Here is a 20,102-nt window from a genome sequence, read left to right as displayed (position 1 = left end):
ATCAGACATGATAGTAAATTCATATTGAACATGCAATTATATAATATATATTTTTAATTATTATAATTATGAAAACAAGTATTATCTTCATAACTATAGTAGACAGACCCCAAGTATGAGAGTGACTTTTGTCCAGGCAGATGTGATCTTCATTTGGGTGCAAACTCGCTTTGTATATGCCATTCCATTTTGAGATATTTACATCATTATGAATAGTTTGCATATTTTCATATTTAATGGAGAAATAAATGTAAATATCTGTCACATACTACTAGTTAGGCACCAACTATCAGTGCAACGTTCTTTAAGCATGGAGTATACTTTTCGTTTGATACCATGGAGAACCAAGTAAATACTCTCCATTTAATGTTAATGCAATTATGAACATGACATATATTTTCATAACAGTTCCAGGAAAAAAATAATGTGTTTTGTGTTATCAAGTACTCTACTGGTGTAGTGAGCCATCCATGCCATCTCTAGTGACATGGCATATGAAATAGTAAATAACAATCCATCCAAGTGCACACTGTCAGAGATATGTACATAAATATGATAATTATACTAACATGCATATGTTACTACTCATCATGTTTAAATATTTACAATATGGTAGTGTGAAGACAGCTGGTATCAGTGACAACTTTTGCAGCATTATGTCAGCTTTCATTTGGGTCTATATTACTTACACAAACTATTAGACTATCGAGTACCCTTACATCGACACCTAAGTGTCAAACATCCTCTTCATCGAATGACCACATCATTGCTTTTTTTTCCAAGAGAAAGAAATTGGTAGCCCAAATACTAACGACACAATTTAACAAACACTATGAAGTAGGGGGCTTTACCCCCACATCCTCCAATCCTCTCTAACTAAATATACTAACTCCGAGATCACACTACAGTGGGGGAAAGGGCAGATTTCAAACAATGACTAACCAATTTCTTTCGCTTGGAAAGAAATTGATGATGCGGCCATTTGGTGATGAGGACATTCAACACTTAGGTGTCGATGGAAGGGTACTTGACATTCTGACAATTCAAGTAAGTAATATAGACCCTTTTATATGGTACCATGAAGTGCCATGTACTCAGCTTATTGTCTAAGTTATTACATTTAATTATTGGGATATGCCTTGCATTTAAAATATTACAAGCCAAATCCATTCATTTGAGTAGTTATTCATGACCTCTGTAGTGATGGGCATGTGAAATACTGAATCACAATTCATATAGTTGCATAATATCAGATATATGTACAGAAATACGATAATTATGCCAATATGTATATTTTATTAATGAAAGGTATAAGTATCTGCCAAATGATAGTATGCAGATAGCTAATATCACTAACAGCTTTTACAGCATTATGTCAAATTTCATTTGATATCACAAAGTATCATGTAATCACTTTGTGTTTGAGTTATTAATATAATTATTGACATATGCCATGCATTAGTAGTATTTCCAACCAACTGTTGCTACATCAAGAATTTAAAAGTATTCACATTAGCACAGCAACCAACATCAGGTCTATTCGGGATACAACAAATTAGAAGGCAATATTAACCACTAAGCTACCCAAAGACACAATATCCTGCACTCTTCTTATAATCTCTTTTTCTCCATTCTTCTTCCTTCTATAATCATAATATGAACACCATCTCTCATACTAAGACATCACTCAAATTTCCCCTCTCTGTCTGTAATCATGTAATCTCAGATATCACTTTAAATATATTATTAGAATTGTCTCAGGTCTAATGTATCACATACTAATCTATGTAACAAATAATTATGACTACTGGGTTTGTTAAACTGATTTATCAGCAGATACACAGACTAAATGTACACTGTATATTTGTATGATGAAACAAGCCAAACAAGCACTACCATGAGATTAAAAACATTTTCTTTATAACACAGACCACTGTCAGATACATTGTATCTCCTCAGATAACTCAGATTACAAAAAATGTCCACCAAATAGTCTTTTACAGCCACTTTTATCTAGTTTCAAAACTTTGTTCTTGATGAAAACATTCTTTTTCTGTACTGAAGCATTCTTTGTCTTGCATACTTATTCAATCCAGAGAAATCCCATTTTCAGCAAGCCAAAATATTCTTTCTTTGATAGGATCATCTGTAACTTTTTATGCTGTGTTAGCCATTTCTCTTTACCAAGTTAGTTATCTTGAATATCTGTATATATTCAACTGTTTGTGATATTTCAACAAGCCTCTACTGTTAATGCCACTTGTTATAAAAACATTGAGAAGTATACTTTTTGTTCCACACAAGTACATTATATCAAGATAATCACACTTGTTTACTGCATATTTCTTTTCTATTCTTACATATGCTGTGTTCTAAAAATGTCACATTCTTACAATGATTACAAAACCACTTGTTACTGTGAAAGAAAAACATTTCTACCAAATTATATATGTATTTTTCTATCAAATATATGTTATTACTATGAGGGAAACCAGTTTTTACTTTATATACTCCTATCAATTCCCCATTTTTATTTTGAAAACCAAAACAATTTCAATCAAAATGTAAATCAAACATTGAATTTTACAGAAAAATCATGTCTCCATTGGTTATGTTACTTTTTTTACCACCTACATTAGTTACAAGAAAAACTTGATTGACAGTCTTTTTAATACAAAGTTTAATACAAGTGCACGTTAATATGATCAACAAAATAATGGCTGATATAGCAATTAAAACTGTGATAATGGCATTCCACCATTCTGAAAATAAACCATTTAACCAATCACTCCAGTCACTGGGCCATGTAATCACAGTGAATTACTACATAAGCACTGTCACTGTAAATATCTACTGGATGTAAATGCTGCAAAACATAATTTTCAGCCTCTAGCTCAGCCCTTTGTGCTGTCATGTATCCTGGCAACTTAACCATAATTGATTTGTCTCTCTTTTCCAATGTCACTATTGCAAACTCAGTATAGTACTTCTCATCCTTCATATCCATTAAAATTGGACAAGTAGTACATGTCCCCTATCTGTATTTGTACATTCTTTGTACTGAAAGTAGTTATCCATTTAGAAAAAACAGTCTGACTAACCCCTTCAGTGATTTTGTTTATCTCACTATCATTTAATCCAAGTCTTGATTGGCAAATGTGGAGTTTGAACTATAACCCCCAAGAACATTGTCAAATACTCTGTTTGTCTTATTCCCCAGTAAATGGCCAAAAGCTGCAAGGATGATATCCTTTTTGTACAGGAATCATTCTCCTGTTACAAAAAGTAACCAATCTTAACTTAGTGTCCATTCTCTGAGATACCACTTGTAGCCAAGACTGTAATAACACCAATGAGAGTGTGTCCTTCCTTGCTGCTTGGAAACCAAAGGGTAATTTACTGGTGGGAGCTATCAGCTCCATTGCCTGTGGCAACTTCTGTTTAAACATTTTATTGTAGTTCATGATTCCCATAAATGTATGCAAATCCAAAATTGTCAAGGGCTTTGGCAATTGCAAAATGCCCTTCACCCTTTCCTTACAAGATGTCCTCCCTGTCAGTCTGTTAATGGTTCTGAGAAATTGTATTTCTTGTGACAAAGACTGTACTTTGTCTTTGTTTACTTTGAACCCTGCCTCTTGTAACTGTTTCAGAACTTTTCTCAGCTGTGATATGGGTTCTTCCACAGTCTCTGACTGTATCAGAATGTCATAAATATAATGAATAGCCTTCTCACCTTTACTCACATCCTATAAGAATGTCCCTACTATCTGATGAAAAATGACAGTATCGTTCTGAAAACCTTGAGGTAATATACTCATGGCATACTGCTGATTTTCAAAAGAAAAAGCAAACCTTTGCCATTTCCTTTTCTTAAGTAGTACTGCAAAACAAATCAGTTTGCCATATCAATCACTGTAATGTAATCCCTTGTACTTCCCACTGTATTTTGAACTTTTAACTTCATACAGTCTGTTTTTGTCTCTGCCCATAAGGTCTGAAATTCTTTTTCTATGGTATTCCTATCTGTTTGTTCGTCTGTCAGTGGCATTGCACTGTTTCCTTTACTATGTACTAGGTTAACTTGTATTGTCATGCACTGTTGGTTAACACTCGGTTCACTTTCATTTCTTAACATTGCCTTCACCATCATATTGTTGCAATTTAGTATTCCCTCTTGCCTTATTATGAAATGTTTGACCCTCTGTGTTATCATCCTGCAAATTTTACTTTTGCTTTTCCTTCCTGATGTCTTTTTTTCTTTGGACTCCCTTGCAAATACTCCTTTCTCTATTTTCCTATTCATCAGGGCTTCCCATAGCTGGAGGAGCTGATGCTGCTGTCAATACATCCCTGATCTCATCACCCCCACCTTTTTCTATTTCTCCCATCCATCTTCATCAGTACCAAGAAAATAAATGTTATGCTTAAAAATATCTCTGTTGTCACTTATTACTCTACCTCTCATTATCTTATGAACACATTGCTCTAATGTGCCAGCAGTTTCCTCATAAATACACTTAATATCATCTCATACTCCCGTTTCATGTTCCAAAACCACATATATAACTGCATAAACTATTATTAAGAATACTGTCTTTAATTCAGCTTGCTGAGGTGGCCTATAATCTGATCTGGTGTGCTTGGTAAGCTGAAATTTCTGCATGAAGTATGAACTGATCTAAATCTGGAACTTTACTTGTCTGCCCTTTATACAAGTTTAACATGTGGCTAAATATTTATGATGCACTCTTTTCATTCATGGCATCTGAACTTTTGGCTGCACTGTCACATTTAAAATGTAGCATTGACTTTAAATTTTACATTCCTTAATTTTATTTTATTTTTTTTACATTTGTTGACCGGGCTAGTCTAACTGGATATATGTCCATTTTCAGTAGAGGCCCGGGGAGATAAGCTCCAAGACATGATAAAATACAAATACAATTACAAACAACAAAAAGCAAAATTTGTAATAACAAAATAGCAAATATAATAAAAATATAATAAAAATAATCAAGCAATGGTAATGTTTTGTAAAGCATAGAGGTTAGCACAGGGTGTGTAAAGAGGACAAGAGTCATAAACAGTGCAAATTGAAAGGTACAGGGACATCGTACAGGTAAAGTCAATAGTAGAGAAAAGAAGTTAGTTGTGTAGTGATGGTACTAAGAATTAACTTGAAAAAAAGGTATGTAAAGAGGAGCGAAATGGTGTAAAATAGGAAGACATGAGAAAATATAATAAGAAGGAAGATGTAACAGTGGATAGTAAGCACAGAATAGGCAAAGTCAAGTTTAAAGAGATAGATGACTAGTTCGGTTTGGTACAGGGGCATAGCCAGTATGATTTGAGGTAAAGTTTAAGTCTGTTTTTGAAGAGTGATAATGAAGTAAGTGAGGAGAGGTCATTAGGGAGAAGATTCCAGGATTTACCTACAGTATTAGAGAAGAGAGAATCCCCAGCCCTGTTATTAGATTTAGAGGTGTGTACAAGTTTGTGTGATGAGCGTAAAGACTTCAGATTATTATAGGGGGTGATAAGGCTAGATAAACTAGGAGTATTAGAAGGTTTGTAAAGAATGTTGTGGGCAATGGTTAGTTGGTGAAATTTAATCAGGTGTTGTAGTTCTAACCATCCTAACTGATTTAGATTTATACAATGGTGGGTTCTAAATGGGTTTCCTGTTGCAAATCTTGCAATGTTATTATAGGACAATTCCAATTTGCTGAAGATAGTCTTGGATAGATTAGTAAAAATTGGAGAAGCATATAGGAGTGTAGAGATCAAATGAATGTGAGCTATAGTAGTTTTGGCAGTAGGAGAAAGGAAGGGTTTAATCCTATAGAGAGTGCCAATTTTTTTGTGGACAGTCTTTATAGTATTGTTGATATGGATGTCGAAGTTCAGATTGTTGTCGATGGTGACACCTAGAAGTTTGGTGGTAGAGTCTGCTGATATTATAGTACCATTGGTGGAAGTCACAGAGAAATTAAGAGGAGAGGACTTTTGAGTAGGAGTGAAGAGGAGGAGTTTGGTTTTCTTTGGGTTCAAAAGAAGGCAACACTGAGTGAACCATTGTTCAACTATATGGAATACCTTCTGAGTGAGAGAGTGAAGGTCTTGGGATGATGTAGCTGAGCATAGTAGTGTGGAGTCGTCAACATATTGCATGCAAGTGGCTTGGGGGATAGCTAGATGAAGGTCATTTATAAATATGGAGAAGAGGAGAGGTCCTAGTATGGACCCCTGAGGGACACCTAAGGTAACGAGTAGATGGGTGGATAGAGTATTATGCCATAGTACTGCTTGCTGTCATTTGTCAAGGTAGGATTTGAACCATTTTATGGAAAGTGGGTCTAATGACAGAGATTTTAGTATGCTTGTGAGAATCTGGTGGTTTACCATGTCAAATGCTTTAGACAGGTCAATAAATAGAGCAGAAGAAAGATTATTTAGGTTTCATTGTTTGTTAATGTAATCAGTAAAGGAAAGGAGGGCAGTGGTAGTGCTGTGTGAGGGTCTGAAACCATGTTGACAGTTGGAAAGTAAATTGTTTTCAATTAAGTAGTGTAGTAATTGCCTGTGGATACATTTCTCCATAATCTTAGCTAAAGAAGAGAGTAGGGCAATAGGGCGATAGTTTGATAGCTCAAGTGGAGTGTCCACCTTTATGCAGGGGGATAAAATGGGAGACTTTCCATAAGGTGGGGATGTGACCTTCGCTTATAGTTCTATTGATCAGTATGGAAATAGGGTAGGCAATAGCCTTGGATGATAACTGTAGAAATTCAGAAGGCAGTTGGTCTGCAGAAGGAAAGCATGGTTTCAGTTTATTCAAAAGGTTTTGAATAAGTGTGGTTGGGACAGGTTTGAACTGAAAAGGAGGGGGTGGGGTTGAGGTATAAGAAGGTAGTGTGAAGGTATTAGGTGATAGTTGACTAGCTAGTGTTTGGATAGCATCTGTAAAGAAGGTATTGAAGGCATTAGCTGTATGGATGGGGGTTTTCTGGTCTGTATTTTGAGGGTTTGGTGTAGTGGATTGACCTGGGTGGAGTAACTGCTTAATTCTAGCCCAGAATTTTTGTGGGTTGTTTTGATTAGGTTGTTGAAATTGTAAGGAGTAGTTTTTTTATCAGAAAGTATGGCCTTCTTAGTGTCATTTCTAAGATGTCTAAAGGTTTGTTGGTCAACAGGGTTCTTAGTCATTCTCCATTTGGCCCAATATTTATTTATGTGATGAATTTTATGTTTGGTTTCATTGGATAGCCATGAGGCAGAACTGGCCTTAATTCTAATAGATCTGGTTGGAGTGTGGTGATTGAGAATGGAAAGGAAGGTAGAATTAAAGAAATTAATGGCTTCATCTAAAGGGAGGTGTTTTAAGGGAACCCAATTGCATGCTCTTAGTTTCATTTGGAATAAATCAGTGTTAAATTTCTTTTTAGATCTAATACTTCTGATAGAGGTTAGAATGGGAGTGTTGGCTTTATGCCTGATGAAGTAGGTAAGTGAGTGGTCACATATCATCAGGGAGGGTTCCAGAATTATAGTAGTGATTATGATTGTTTATAAGAATCCCTTTGAGTATGCTTGCTTTCTTGTTAGCTTTATTTATTCTGGTGGATGAGGTAATGGTTTGAGAAAAAACATGTAGGTTAATGTGGGTGGTAGGAAGGCTGGTACAATAGGAATTCCAATCCAAATTTATATCACCTAGGATTATGGTTTCTTGAGGCAGGTGTTGGGATAGCCAGCAAAGGATAATTTCCATGGTGGCTATGTTATTTCCAGGGGGAAGATACATACAGATAATGTAGATTGATTTAGCATTGTTAAGTTCAAGTTTAGAGATGAGAATCTCAGCATGGGAATTTAGAGGTAGATTACAGTTGTATGTGGTTAATTGTAAGCCAGATTTAAATAGAATAGCAACCCTACCACCTTTCTTAGCTACTCTGTCAATTCTTAGGATATTATATTCAGGTGGGATAATTTCATTATCCTTGATGGCAGGTTTTAGCCATGTTTCTGTTAGGCAGATAATGTCAAAGGAGTACACTTGAAGAAACAGCCAGATGGAGACCACCACAATGTAAGATAAAGCTGATTTATTGTATAACAAGCGCTTTCACATGCGTCCAATGCACGCTTCCTCAGGTTTATACAACTTTACTCCATTAGATAGCTTTTTATAAGCTTCTAAACCATCCATTAATTAATTAATTAATTAATTAATTAACTTTAATTCAATCCACTAATAAAATCATTTGCTCAATTAAACTGCTGAAACAAATAAAGCAGTTTAAAAACAAACATAAGTAGAAATATGTACTCAGTTATTTAAAGCACAAAACAATATTATTAAAATGTGTTCATACATATATATTCATAATATAACATCTTAAAAATCTCATAAAACATCCTAGTCAAAGTTCAATGAATATAAAAACAAAAATAAAAATAAACATAAAAATGAAAATAATGAAAATAAAAATATAAAAATAAAATGAGCTATTGTATCATGAGGTATATATATATATGGAAAGTAAACATGTATATGATATACATTGATGTGAAAATATGAGTAGAATACTCTGATGAAAACATTAATAAAATAAAATAAAAGTATTGAAATAACCCTGATATATCATATCCCAAAATTAATCTGGAATTCTAATCACGTGCAATTAGAACAGGTTTAATACTGATGTATTGATTCAAGCCTGGTTCAATATGTGCCATCAATCTTAAAATCCATCTTAGCTCAACAGTTTCTAAATAGTTCATCCTGTCACCACCTCTCTTATTAGAACCTACCACCTGTATAACTCTGAACCTGAAGCTATGACTAGGTTGAATAGCAACATGCTTGGCTAGGGCATTGTTCAGATTTAACTTCTTAATATCATATATATGGTTATACACTCGATCCCTTAGCCTTCTTTAGGTCATACCCACATAAAATGCTGAACATTCTATACATGTTGCTAAGTAAATCAGGTTGGTGGTTTCACAAGTAGCATAAAAGCTAGGTGTATATATAGTTAAGAGAGGGATGAACAAACTGATTGTCACTAGCTATATATTTACACATGTTGCATCTATTACATGGAAATGTGCCATGTCTCAAAATTCGCTTATCTATACTACTAGTTAATAAATCAGTTTTATCAATACATAAAAGCCTTTTTAGGTTCTTACTATTTTTATACCTAAAATTAGGTTTTACCCCTATTAATTTAAGGCATCTGTTGTCTACAAGTAGAATATTCCAATTTTTCTTGATAATATCAGTAATATAACTTATATCACTGGTATATCTTATAGTAAAAAATACCTTGTTTAAATCATAATGTGTCCTATGATTATTTCTAGTCTTAGAATATCTTGGAACAGCGGAGGCCTCTATATCCATAGGCATAACATCCATGACAAAACAGTTTGGCATACACTGTGAGACATTATAACCTCTCTCTTGGAATAACTCTCTTAAATAATCTAGCTGTAGACTCCTATCCCTATCGTTCCTACATAAACTGGAGATCCTCTTACTTTGGCCCCTAACAATATTGGGGAACATATAGCGTGGATGCATACTGTCATAATGTAGTAATGCATTCCTCCAGCAAGGCTTCCTATATAGTGTAGTTGAACTCAAACCTTCTGGGCTTTTATTTATTGCAATATCAAGGAAATGTATCTCCTGAAGTGATGTCTCCAATGTAAATCTTAAAAAATCGGTTGTAGATTCTAGATAAGTAACTAGATCATTTAATAAAGCTAGTTCTCCATTCCAGACAATTAATATGTCATCTACAAAATGTCTATATAGCAAAACATGCTGAAAAAAGCTGCTATTAAACAAAAAAAGTACATTCCCAATGATACATCACTAAATTTGCATAAGAATTTGCACATGGGGTGCCCATAGCTACACCCCATGTCTGTGCATATAGTGCATCACGGTACATAAAGACGTTATTATTTAATACTAAATCCAAGAGGGTACAGATAACCAGTTGTGTATCATTATCAAGTCCACCTATTTTAAGTAAAACTTCCCTAATTGCCTCTATTCCATATTCATTTGGAATTACTGTAAATAGACTCTTGACATCTAACGAAGCTAAAACAACAGAAGAAGGTAACATACCATTCTTCATAAGGTTATCCAAATCATCCAATAACTGATAAGTATTCTTTAGGATAGTTGGAACGCTCCTTGTTAAGGGTCCAAGGATGGATTCCAAATAATAGGAAAAGTGTTCTGTGACCCATCCCGCCCCTGACACTATAGGTCGTACAGGTAAAGGAATAATATTCTTATGGATCTTGGGAAGACCTTTAATCAAGGGTATCTTTGGAAAATCAATTAAGAAGTATTCATAAAGCTCACTATCAATCTGTCTACACATCAGGAGGTCATATAATGTGTCATGAACATTCCTTACAATGTTAGTAATAGTTTCCCTTTTTATCAGCCTGTAGGTCTTATCATCATTCAGCATGTGTGACATCATGGTGTTATACACAGAGGTATCTAATACCACTATGCCTCCCCCCTTATCAGCAGGCTGTATAATTAAATCAACATTATTAGATAGATCATGAAGGGAACGCCATTCATCGGCTTTCAAATTATGATACACATTTCTTGAGGCAGCATTTAAAAATATTGATAGAAGTCTTTCTGACATACTGAGACAAAACAATCAACATTAGAGGGAAAAGCTGGTATGAAAGTACTTTTGCATTTAAACCGACTTCCTGCTTTAGTCTCTTTCACTTGATCAAAAAATAGTAATTTCAGAGACAAGTTCCTGGCAAAGCGATGCAAGTCAGTCAGTATCTCAGCGAGGTTACTTTTTTGGGAGGGAATAAAGGAGAGGCCTCTATTCAATAAAGATATATCATTTACGTCAAAATTATAACTTGAAAAGTCAAATACCAATGTATTCAATTTCTGTTTTTCCTCCTTACTTACATCATCTCGCCTGAGTACTTCCTTTTGCGTCTTCCTCAGCTGTTGGACCTTGCTTGTGGTCTGGAACGATATTGCATGGGTAGCGGTAAAAAAACGCTAGTAACTTTTCCAAAGGCTTGTTTCGGTTTAGCTCCGAACTTATTAAAAGAGACTTGTTCTTCCAAAGCTTGTTGGTTAGGTGGAGGAGTATTCAAAGTCGGCGCTATCCCATTCGCTACATTTTTACTCGCTGACATCACTTCTGCTTCAGTCCTATCTTCCGTTGTTATCCCCACATGATTTAAAGAGACAGTATCTGTAGAAGTTAGCTGTTCAGCTTCAGTGTCCAAACGAGTCATATTTGGCATAGAAGTATGATCATTACGTTGAAAGCCTGCTTTCGGCCACACAAACACCTGGCCAGATAAAAAGTCCTGATAATCTCTTTGCAGTTTCTTGTACTTCAACTGTTGCAATCTATCACTGTATGCTGTTACTTGTATAAACATAGCGTCAATCTTCTTCTCATATATCTCACCTTTAAAGCGATTACATATCTCACTATATAGAGTATCTACTTTGGTGGTAAGTTCTTGTTCAATTGGGGTGAAATAATCAATGAGAAACCTCATATACTGATTGTTTAAGTCAAGATTCAACTGCTGCCATCATTTCAACAGTTCAGGGTGGCTGTCTCCATATGTGGGCATGCATAACACTCGCATGCCCCTAGGTACTATTTGAAAATGAAGACTCGCCTCCATATGCCTCCTTTGCCAAATCAATTGATATAGTTTATATAGGTTGTTCTCAAGTTCTCTTAAGCAATTATAAAAATCACTAAGATTCTCCACAGTACCTGTAGTGTTGGTAGTTACATTCGGTTGAAATAAATCCATACCCAGTAACGGATTTACAGTCTGTTGTAATAAACTGCTACATCTGTCTTTGGGGCTTCTTGTCCCAGGATTGTAGTCAAGTTCCACTTGTGAAGTATCCATCGTGTAAAGGTAGCAAAAACCAAAGAACCAAAAAATGACTAGTAAGATATAAATAAGGAATGCTACCATTCAAAGGTTTCCAGCCGAAAAAACAATAATATATGAAGAAACAGCCAGATGGAGACCACCACGATGTAGGATAAAGCTGATTTATTGTATAACAAGTGCTTTCACGTGCGTCCAAGGCACACTTCCTCAGGTTTATACAACTTTACTCCATTAGATAGCTTTTTATATGCTTCTAAACCATCCATTAATTAATTAATTAATTAATTAATTAATTAATTAATTAATTAACTTTAATTCAATCAACTAATAAAATCATTTGCTCAATTAAACTGCTGAAGGAGTACACTTCTAAGAGAGCATGGAGTTGAGTTACTTTGTTGTTAATACTACCTATATTAAGATGAGCTAGTAGGAGGGAGTTAGATGGTTTAGCAAGGGGGTAATCGGTTGATTGATTATGGTTATGGAGAGAGATAGAGGTTGCTGTTGGGCCAGGATTAGGATGAATATCACCGTCCTTTAATGAGAGGAGTTGTCCTAGATAGCTTCGGTTAGGGAACTTGCTGTATGGAAATACCACTCTCCTGAGGTGTAGTGAATTATATTTAATATGTAGTGTTCTATGATAGGTTCATAGGTTCATAGGTTCGTACTAGGCTATCTGCCCTAGGGCATTTATAAGCCTAGCCAGAGTGTATGTGGCTTACACCACCCCTTAGGATGAGAATACTATGCCCTTTTAGGGTTTAGTTTACTATGCCTCTGTCTAGTAGTGACACAGATATGACCCCCGGGGTAAACTTACGATCTCCCATCCACTCGTCGAGATTTCTCTTGAATAGAGTCAGTGAGGGGCTCTACCTAACATGGACTGGGATTCTGTTCCAGAGTGTAGGGAGCCTCTGGGTTATGAATCTGTCCCTCCAGCATGTTCTATTTATTTCTGTGTTGAGGTTTAAGTCACTTGTTCTCATGGCTCTGATGGATTTGGATTTTCTGAGGTGGAGCATGTCCATTAATTCAGGATTGGACATGGCCTTGTACGTCAGGCACAGATCACCTCTGAGTAGGTGGTATGCGACTGAATAGAGCTGGAGTTTTTTCAGTCGGGCAGCATATGACATATGTTTAAGACCCTTTATCCTCTTGGTGAGGAACTTTTGGGGTCTTTCCAACTGCTGCAGGTGTCGGGTGAGATACATCCCAAATGGGGCATTGTACTCAATCATTGGCCTGATAAGAGAAGAGTACAGGGGCACAATGACCTCTCTTGATCTAGATGTGAAACCCTTCATGATAAGGTGGGAAATATAGAAGGTCTTCCTAACCACTTTGGCAATGTGAGTGTCAAATGAGAGGTCACTGTCAACCTGGGTCCCTAGGTCCCTGATTACCTCTTCCGTACTTAATGGATTACAGCCTATGTTTTAATTAGTCGGTACCTTGTTTTTCCCAAAGGGTATGACTATACATTTCTTGGCGTTCAGCTTAAGGCCATGGCTCTGGCACCAATTATCCATTTCTATGAGGCCTCTCTGAAGGATGTTTGTGTCCGCTGGAGTATCAATTATGGCGCCCAGTTTGCAGTCATCAGCGAACTTTGTCAGCCACAATCCTCCTATGTTTGCCTGTACCTCGGAAAAATAAATGCCGAACAAGAGGGGTCCCAGGACTGAGCCCTGTGGGACATCGCTTGTGACTGGCTTAGAGTCTGACATAGCTCCAGCAACTCTGACCATGTGGGTTCTGTCCTTGAGCCAGTTTGCAACCCATCTTGTAACATATGGGTTTACATTTAAGCTGGTGAGTTTGTCTATGATGCCCAAGTGGGGTATTGTGTCAAAGGCTTTTGCAAGGTCAAGGTAGGCTGTGTGAACTGCCTTGCCCTCATCAATGGCCTTATTGACTGTTTCAAAAAAGTTGACCAAGTTCAAAAAGCAGGATCTGCCCTTGACAAAGCCAAATTGGGTAGGATCCAATGTCTGTAGGTCCCCAATGTCTTTGTTTATGAGTTCCATAATGATCCTCTCCATAGCTTTGCAGACCAGGCTTGTCAAGCTTATGGGGCAGTAATTTCCAGGGTCCGTAGAAGCACCGCCTTTGTGAAGTGGGACCACTGTTGCCGTACGCCACTCTTTGGGTACGTATCCTGTAGTAAGGCTAAGATTAAACAGCAGCCTTATGTGTGGGTTTAGTTCCTCTTGGAGTTCATGTAGCACACAGCCCGGGACACCATCCAGTCCCATTGATGCTGTGTTTTTAGCTTTAGAGAGGATGGCTCTCACCTGGGCATCTGAGATGTTAGGGAGGCTACACTCTGCTGGGATAGTTATTTCTCCTTTTGGGGGGGAGGGGGAGGAAAAATTTGCACTGAACCTGTCTGCCAGAATGTTGGCAATGTCAGTGGATTCAGTGTATTTTGTGTCATTTTGGACTAACTCTGAGCATATCTGGGAGTTTCCACCCAGGTTTCTAACATAGCTAAAGAAGGCCTTGTGATTGTCTTTTGTGTCTTTTGCGATTTTTCTCTCATAGTTGGCCTTGGATGATTTTATGAGTGATCGTAGTTTTTTGCTAGTACTGATCAGAGATGCCTTCCCTTTTAGGGATTTTGCTCTGTCATGTAGTAGCTTCTTCCTCCTGTTGTAAAGTTTGTTTATGGCTGGGGTCCACCAGACTGGGCGCCTGCCTTTGGGGGAATGGGTCTTGGTTTTATTTGGGATTGCATGATCCATGCATTCTTGAAGGTGCCCATAGAAGGCATTTGCAAAAGATTCAGCAGTGTGGCTTGTGGTTTCCACTGGCCCAGGGGCCTTGAAAGATACCACTTCAGTCTTAAGAAGTGTGAAGTTTGCTTTTGAGAAGTTCTTCACTGTGGTCTTTTGTGCAGGGGGTGGGGGCGGGATGTCGATTTCCAGTGAGATTAATTTATGGTCTGATCTTACCAAAGAGGGATGTACTTCCGGTGTGGAGCATTTTGTCCCCGTGTTTGTGATGATCAGGTCTAGTATATTGTCTCCTCTTGTGGGAATGGTGACTAGTTGTTCCATTGCATTTGAGTTTATGAATTCTAGCAACCTTTGGGCTAGGGTGTTGGGGCTTTTGTAATGTTCCCAGTCTATGTTTGGGTAGTTGAAGTCTCCCAAAATTATGGTATTTGGAGAGACATTCATACTCTCCAGTGTCTTCAGGAAGGCTGTGTGGGGTTCCTGAGTTTGAGAGGGTGGTCTGTAGCATGCTACAAACTGTAAGGCAGTTTTGCCTATGGTTAGTTGCACCTGGATAGTCTCCGATGCTTTGTGCATTGCCACTAACCTGGAGGTGTGGGTATCTTTGATGAAAATGGATACTCCCCCTCCTTTTGTGGTTCGGTCCAAGTTTTGGGGCCGGAAAGCATGATATGAGCTAAAACCTGATAGTACTGGAGTGCTCTCAGGAACCTTGAACCAGGTTTCAGTCACTGCACAGACATCAATGTTCTCCATACTGAGGAGGGCTTCAAGGGTGTGCATCTTGAGGTTTAGACTTCTGGCATTGAACAGCATTACCCTTAGTTTTTTTCCACTTGTGTTTTCTAGGGAGGTAGGTTTGTCATTTGAGCCTTGCCTAAAAAAGGCACTATGGGGGTGGCAAGAGCCTTGGCCAATATCCGAAAGCCCAGGGGTGACAGGTGCAAGCCATCCCTTGCGAAGCAGCGTGGCTTGTCAAGCATGTCATCCCAAGCAGACAGACACTGGATCCCCTTAGAATGACACCAGTAATTAAGCCAATTGTTAAAATTGATCATTTTGTCTTTGTACTGTGGCATCATTCTTTTTGAGGGTAAGATGCTGCTCAGAGTCAGGGTCATACCGGCCTGGGCTACATAATCAGAGAGCTCCTCTATGTCTCTTTTCATGTAGTCCAGGGAGGTACGTCTCAGGTCGTTCACACCGGCATGTACAATGACTGAGTCATATTTGTACTTGCTGTGGAGTGACCTGAGTGCTTGTGTTATGTGGCGGATTCTAGCTCCCGACAGGCAGCTTACTGTGACCCTCTCCTTGTTCAGTCTGGTGAGCGGGACGTCAGTGTGCCTGACCATGGAGTCACCTATTACAAGTGTGTCTGGCATGTTTTATGGCCTTAAGGGCTGTGACTGTTTAGCACACTGACTTTGTGAACTATGTGTTGCATGTGCTATGTCTTGAGGTGGTGGTTGCTTGGGTGTCTGCTTTGGAGGCCTCTGTTGTTTTGGTAGATTTTTAATCAGCGCCTCCGAGTATGTTTTTGTGTGTTTATGTGTTTGGTTTGCAGTTGTGATAGTTCTATGTGAGACTGGGTTTGTGGTGTGCGTGGTTACCTTCTCCTCCTGACTGGTCTTGCCAGTACTGAATTGAGAGAGCTCAGCCTCCAGTTTGGCTATATAGTTGCATCTCTCGCATATATTTGTATTTGTTGGGAGGAGGAGAGGGTTGTCTATGTACATGAGGCAATTGTAACATTGCCTCAAGATTCCCAGATTCACCAGCTGAACAGGAGAGGACGCCAGCAACTGACTCTTCGACATGCTAGAAATAGTGAAAAAGATTGCTGTGTAACTGAGTCAGAAAGGACCTATAGGGAAATGGGTACTCAACAGAATTTAGGTGAATGAAGTACTTTTGTTTGTTTAAGAGTGCTTTACCTGTATACAAAATGCTTTAGGAGCAAGTGCTGAGCTTTTCAGATAGAGTATAGGCTGTTTAGATTGCAAGTAGAACAGTTCTAAGGGAAAAATTGAAGAGCAGACTTGGCGGAGACAGAAAAAGTTTAACCTTGTTTAACCGGCGCTGCTCTATGCGACCAGCATAAAGCCGTGCAAAGCAGCGTATTTTAAGCAGTGAACTACAAAAGAGCTAGGAATGGTCCCAAACAACCAATTACTAACAGCTTCTTGTGCTGAGGTCACTTCCCCCAAGGACAGGTGGGCTGCTCAAGGCTCCCCACTCCCACTGGTGAGCAAAGAAACTTCCTTCTATCCAAGTAAGGTAATGGACAACACAGGAACTACACCACAGCCCAGAATACAGCAATGCCTGTATACTGGTCTAAACTAGTCGAGAAAGGCGAGAAAACAAGGAATATTTTTTTGTTTTTTTTGTTTTTTTTTGCAGAAATACACAGAAAATGCAGAGACAGTGATAAATTAGTTACACAGGCTAGCACACTTTAGTGGACAGACTCCACAGTTCAATTAAACAAACAAACAAGCAAACTTTCGACTAAATTCGACTAAATGTAACTTTAAGTGCAGATTTTAAAATAAATGCAGTAATCAGTAAAAAACAGTTCAGGCTAGTTCAAAGTAAGCAGCAGAAGCTATTTTCAGTGAAAAAAAAAGCAAAGATACTTAAATCCAGAAGGTAGTCACTTTTTCGAGTTCCTTGCTGCTAGGACCACTCTGTAAACCCACGTGAAGCTTGTCTGAGCAGTATAGCCAGAAAAAAACGCCCAGAGGTGGATTTTAAGCAGTGAACTACAAAAGAGCTAGGAATGGTCCCAAACAACCAATTACTAACAGCTTGTTGTGCTGAGGTCAATTTCCCCAAGGACAGGTAGGCTGCTCAAGGCTCCCCACTCCCACTGGTGAGCAAAGAAACTTCCTTCTATCCAAGTAAGGTAATGGACAACACAGGAACTACACCACAGCCCAGAATACAACAATGCCTGTATACTGGTCTAAACTAGTCGAGAAAGGTGGGAAAACAAGGATTTTTTTGTTTCTTTTGTTTTTTTTTTGCAGAAATACACAGAAAATGCAGAGACAGTGTTAAATTAGTTACACAGGCTAGCACACTTTAGTGGGCAGCCTCCACAGTTCAATTAAACAAACAAACAAGCAAACTTTCGACTAAATTCGACTAAATGTAACTTTAAGTGCAGATTTTAAAATAAATGCAGTAATCAGTAAAAAAACAGTTCAGGCTAGTTCAAAGTAAGCAGCAGAAGCTATTTTCAGTGAAAAAAAGCAAAGATACTTAAATCCAGAAGGTAGTCGCTTTTTCGAGTTCCTTGCTGCTAGGACCACTCTGTAAACCCACGTGGAGCTTGTCTGAGCAGTATAGCCAGAAAAAATGCCCAGAGGTGGATTTTAAGCAGCGAACTACAAAAGAGCTAGGAATGGTCCCAAACAACTAATTACTAACAGCTTATTGTGCTGAGGTCACTTCCCCCAAGGACAGGTAGGCTGCTCAAGGCTCCCCACTCCCACTGGTGAGCAAAGAAACTTCCTTCTATCCAAGTAAGGTAATGGACAACACAGGAACTACACCACAGCCCAGAATAAAGCAATGCCTGTATACTGGTCTAAACTAGTCGAGAAAGGCGGGAAAACAAGGATTATTTTTTTTGTTTTTTTTTTTGCAGAAATACACAGAAAATGCAGAGACAGTGATAAATTAGTTACACAGGCTAGCACACTTTAGTGGGCAGCCTCCACAGTTCAATTAAACAAACAAACAAGAAAACTTTCGACTAAATTCGACTAAATGTAACTTTAAGTGCAGATTTTAAAATAAATGCAGTAATCAGTAAAAAACAGTTCAGGCTAGTTCAAAGTAAGCAGCAGAAGCTATTTTCAGTGAAAAAAAAGCAAAGATACTTAAATCCAGAAGGTAGTCACTTTTTTGAGTTCCTTGCTGCTAGGACCACTCTGTAAACCCACGTGGAGCTTGTCTGAGCAGTATAGCCAGAAAAAAATGCCCAGAGGTGGATTTTAAGCAGCGAACTACAAAAGAGCTAGGAATGGTCCCAAACAACTAATTACTAACAGCTTATTGTGCTGAGGTCACTTCCCCCAAGGACAGGTAGGCTGCTCAAGGCTCCCCACTCCCACTGGTGAGCAAAGAAACTTCCTTCTATCCAAGCAAGGTAATGGACAACACAGGAACTACACCACAGCCCAGAATACAGCAATGCCTGTATACTGGTCTAAACTAGTCGAGAAAGGCGGAAAAACAAGGATTATTTTTTTGTTTTTTTTGTTCTTTTTTTTTGCAGAAATACACAGAAAATGCAGAGACAGTGATAAATTAGTTGCACAGGCTAGCACACTTTAGTGGGCAGACTCCACAGTTCAATTAAACAAACAAACAAGCAAACTTTCGACTAAATTCGACTAAATGTAACTTTAAGTGCAGATTTTAAAATAAATGCAGTAATCAGTAAAAAAACAGTTCAGGCTAGTTCAAAGTAAGCAGCAGAAGCTATTTTCAGTGAAAAAAGCAAAGATACTTAAATCCAGAAGGTAGTCGCTTTTTCAAGTTCCTTGCTGTTAGGACCACTCTGCAAACCCACGTGGAGCTTGTCTGAGCAAGTAGGTAGCTGGGTGAGCACATTATGTTTGCATGGTTATGTAGGTGTGGTAAGGGTTGAGAGTTAGTTTGTTGGTTGGGGTAGTCAGTGTGTGGATATATTGAGTGTTCATATGAGGAGAGTAAATAGGTAAAGGTTAAAAATGGTAGGGGTACAAAAGTAAAGCAGAGTAGAATCTGAGAAGGGATGGTTGTATTAGCCATTGGGAAGGATTAGCTATTTGTTAGATATAAGTGTTTAAGCTGAGAGTGTGTAAAGATAGGAGGGTGTGGTGAGTATGGAGTGGAGTGGTAAAGAGATGGGAAATAAGAGAAAAATTGGCCTATTGGAAATGTGTAGAGGTTAATGGGAAGAGGAAGGGGTGTGGTTAGAAAGTATAAGAGTAGGACCCCTGGGGGGTGTGTGGGAATTGGGGGTAGGGAAGGGAGCAGAGTGAGCCCGCAGGGCAAACGGAGCAGGTAGAAACAAGGAGATAGGAAGAAGGCAAGACTGTGAAGAAACAATCAGTGGTTAGGTAAGTGAGATCAGAGATAAGGAAAGTATGGAGGATTTAGCACTTGTTTAGTGTAACTGTTAGTAAGGTAAGAACAGAGAGGGTCACAGAGATAGGAGGCTAGAGGCAGGGAATTAATGGATCCTTTGGAGAGGATTCAATATATAGTAACTTAGGGGATAAAGTGAATACTTAAGCAATATGTATGTGCTGCCACCTAGTGGAGAAGCAGTAGATGCCAAGAGCACTTAGAGCAGAGTAGGGAAAGGTAAAAAGTAATGTAAGGGCCTAATAGTGG

Source organism: Protopterus annectens, chromosome 2.part2 (genome assembly GCF_019279795.1).
Source record: "Protopterus annectens isolate FY-2018-M chromosome 2.part2, PAN1.0, whole genome shotgun sequence".
NCBI classification, from domain to species: Eukaryota; Metazoa; Chordata; order Ceratodontiformes; family Protopteridae; genus Protopterus; species Protopterus annectens.
This window is presented reverse-complemented; position numbering follows the sequence as displayed.